The 4,172-nt window shown below is 50.2% G+C and overlaps 1 pseudogene; it reads left to right on the plus strand.

Moving 5' to 3' along the window:
• Nucleotides 1–788: 788 nt before the first annotated feature.
• LOC137629863 (5S ribosomal RNA) lies at nt 789–907 on the plus strand (annotated as a pseudogene).
• The last annotated feature ends 3,265 nt before the right edge of the window (nt 908–4,172 follow it).

Consider the following 4,172-nt stretch of genomic DNA (forward strand, 5'->3'; position numbering starts at 1 on the left):
TCCTAAAAGGAGCGGCAGAGTTCACGAACTCTAGGATTGCAGGTTTCTTGCTGGGAGGATGCTTAAGGTTACTCATCTGGATGACAGCTTCCCGATGCCTATTCCCACACGATCTCTGTGATCAGCCAAGGATATCGCACCTGCCGTCTCTGTCAGTGAATTCAGTGTCTCTGAACCTCTATGCCATAGCGTCAGCAAGAGTTGCCCCATTTGGGCAGAATGATCCATACCTTAGGCGAAGGTCCTCCATAGGATCATCGACGGCTTTACCCCCGGCCTCTTCATTCGATCCTTTCCTGTAAGGAAGGATCTGAGAGGGGAGTTCCGTAGTCGACCTCTCAGCCCTGATCAAGTTTGTCGAATAAACTTCGGCCAGCGTAGAACAGCAGAATCGATCAGACTGGTAACGAGGCGACAGGACTCCTTAAACCCTGGATCGGAAGGACGGGTACTTTCAGTTTCCATTCCATCCATCTTCCAGGGAGCTCGTCGAATTCAGCCTAGACTGCAAGTATTCCTGCTTATGATGCAGTGTGGCTATCCCGCCGTGGCATAGCAGGTTTTTTTCCCCCAGAGAACTCTCCCTGCTTTCCTCATGGCCGCTCAGGTGCAGGCTTCCGCCTCCTCTGCTGTTTGGAGGGCTGGTCAACTCCGGTAGGCTCGGGTTCGACCTTCTTCAGCGCCGGGACAAGCTTCGGATGCTTACCACGAGTGTGGGTTCATGGTATTTTGCTTGGAGCCTTCTCTTCTTCTGCCTCAACATCTGGAGTATCTGGCCATGATATTGAGTCAACGGCCTTACCACGTTGGAAACCCCGCTTCTCGTCCGTCCAGCGAGGTTAAGCAACGTCGGTTCTGGTCTGTACTTGGATGGGTGACCACCTGGGGACGCCAGATTCTGTTGCCACATCCTCCGAGCCTTCCTTTCGGTTGACTGTGGAGAGACTGAGGAGAGTCGCAGTACCTGTTTTCAGTCAAGCAGAGCTTTCAGCCCTACCTTGGAACGTTTCCTAGTTCTCCTTTCCTCATTGACCCGTCTATAGTCCGAACGGTCGCCTCAGGATAAGTTCCATGTGGGGCGGTCCAAGTTCCGGTGGTTTCAGGCAACCTTTAACCGGACTTCCTGGCCCCTATGGGACCAGCGGAACTATTAGACCTGCAATGGGTGTTGACCTATGGAACCTCTTGATGGTAGTGGATATTCTTGTCCTTTCCCCACATTCTTGATGCTGTTCTCGGACTCGTCAAAGGAAAGGGGGGTGGGGGGGTGGGGGCATGTTCCGGTCCAGGCCTATGGTCAGGACCTGAAGGATACCTCTCCATCATTCAGGCAGACTTAGGGCCCGTAGTCTGGTCCTTCTACAGATCCTACAGCTCCTGCCGAGTCGCTCCGTGCGCGTCGACTTCATGATTCTGGCGTGTTCTAACCAGCAGCGGACGCATTTTCACACCTTCACATCTTGCAGTAGAGTTACTGGGATGATTGAGATACTCTCAATACCACCATCGGCTCTCTCATTCCAGGCAGAGGAATGTTCTCTCCGACTATCCGATCAGAGCCTCGTAGAGAGAGTGTACCTGGGAGTCTGTGACCTTGAGTAACCAGCAAGTCCTGGTCTGGGGGACCTGATCGCGACAGCATGGAACCTCAAGCTTCCGCTGTTCTTCCCCCCAGTCTCAGACCCCGAGACTCTGGCAAGATGCATTCCGGTGATGGTGGGACAACTTCGACACCTGCGTCTTCCCTCCTTTTTGTCTGTGGACAATGGGTCTCAACAAGACCAGGTTGTCTGTCAACCTTTTAATGGGAGAGCTCCACTGGGACTATGCGCAGAACGATTTCTGGACCCTCTGCTTCCCCTGACGGAACTCCTGGGAGAGCTTCTCCCACGGCGCAGACTACTCGAACAACCACACTGCAACATCTCTCCCGAACCGGGGCGTCGCTTCGGCTTCATGCCTGGAGACACTACGCCTCCTCCTCAAGAAGAGACAACCCGCTACAGTCGCGGTACGGAGGTCGCGTCATCTGTGATAGTCATCCGCAGGGGTCTTCCAGGCAAAGTGAAGAGTCTTCGGTGGTTGGTGCCGTGGGAGATATACCTCTTCCCTTGAGGCCTCTTCTCCAGCAATAACGGTCTTATTGCCTTTCGGCGGAAGGAAACTCTTTTCCGCTCTCGGCAATGAAGCCTGTCGCTCAGCCTTTCCCTGACCTTCGGGCTTAAAAGAATAACTTTTTCCTGCCCGCTGGATCTTTCCTCGCTCATGCGAAGCTACGATCGTCCCTGCCCTAGTCGGAGGAAGACCTCCAACCTGGAGCATGGCTCGGACTTTTTAGTCCTTTAAGAGATCTTCTCAAGACCCTTTACGACAGGCCTCGGATTGTATTCCGCTTTGGGTCTCCTGCTCACTCTGGTCACGGCCAGTGTGTAAGCAATCTTCTTGGTCTCGTACGACTCCGCCCTTTCTAAGGAAGAGGGGAAGACAACATTCAGGTTCGCTCCTGAGTTGTTGGCTAGACTCAGAATCTGAGGGTCCCGGCCCTTCGGTCCAATTCCTTCAAGGTTTCGAGTCTCCATTCTGTATCTGATGTCCCAAGACCTTCTCTTTCTTGCCAGTAAAGGAATCGAGAGGTTAGCTTTGGGAACAGCTGCAGTTTGTCCTCAGTTGCAGCCGATTTGGGAGCACAAGGAGGACACGAGGGAGAGTCACCAGTATACCTCTTCAGCCCGGACTCGAGGACATTCATCTCGACCTGTCTCCAGACCCTCCCCCGTCACGTCGCCCTACAGCACGATGTTGGATACATCGCAACGTCCCTCGCCTTCGAGTAATACTACTCTGTGACGCGGGTGCTGGAAGCTGGAGTCTGGAAGCGTCTAATGACCTTCACAGCCCGCTTCCTGCAGGGCGTGACCCACAGGAGTTTTGATACGTTTTCTATTGCTCTGTGATGGCAACACAACAGCTGGTCTAACCTCGGGCTCCTTTTTGGACAGGTAGCAGAAGGTTGAGGGCATTTTTATCAGGTTTTAGTCTGCATGAACGAAAGAAGTATGTCTGGCCCTTATTTCTTTCTTCATCATCCCCTCTACGCGGAGGCAGCATCTTGGTCTCTGCATAGCTGACCTCGAACATCTGTAGGTAAACCATGCTTCCTTGTGTTCCGAGTATTAAGTCAATACTGTCGCGTCCCCCATACCCTGACGAGGTGGTGTTGGGAACGTCCTAACCCAGAGTTCCTTCTGGAAATCCAGGTCAACTGCCTAGGATGGTCACACTTCTTCCTTCACACACAAGCTTACTCTGCCCCGCCCTTACTCGATTCGGACCCCAAAAATAGGGCCCTTCAATAAAAACTCACATATCTTCTATAATTTTAGCCAGAGAGCAAAAATATGCGATGACCACTTTTATACCCATAAAACGACTCTATGCTGTAGTCTAACAAAATCTGACACCGAAAATTTTGGGACATTATCTCTGACCCCGGCCCTTACTCGATTCGGACCCCAAAAATAGGGCCCTTTTTCAATAAAAACTCATATATCTTCTATAATTTTAGCCGGAGAGCGAAAATATTCGATGACCACATTTATACCCATAAAACGACTCTATGCTGTAGTCTAACTCAAAATCTGACACCGAAAATTTTGGGACATTATCTCTGACCCCGGCCCTTACTCGATTCGGACCCCAAAAATAGGGCCCTTATTCAATAAAAACTCATATATCTTCTATAATTTTAGCCCGAGAGAGAAAATATGCGATGACCACATTTATACCCATAAAACGACTCTATGCTGTAGTCTAACACAAAATCTGACACCGAAAATTTTGAGACATATTCTCTGACCCCGGCCCTTACTCGATTCGGACCCCAATAATAGGGACCTTTTTCAATAAAAACTCATATATCTTCTATAATTTTAGCCGGGGAGAGAAAATATGTGATGACCACATTTATACCCATAAAACGACTCTATGCTGTAGTCTAACACAAAATCTGACACCGAAAATTTTGGGACATTATCTCTGACCCCGGCCCTTACTCGATTCGGACCCCAAAAATAGGGCCCTTTTTCAATAAAAACTCATATATCTTCTATAATTTTAGCCGGAGAGAGAAAATATGCGATGACCAAATTTATACCCATAAAACAACTCTATGC

Source organism: Palaemon carinicauda, chromosome 37 (genome assembly GCF_036898095.1).
Source record: "Palaemon carinicauda isolate YSFRI2023 chromosome 37, ASM3689809v2, whole genome shotgun sequence".
Taxonomy (NCBI): domain Eukaryota; kingdom Metazoa; phylum Arthropoda; class Malacostraca; order Decapoda; family Palaemonidae; genus Palaemon; species Palaemon carinicauda.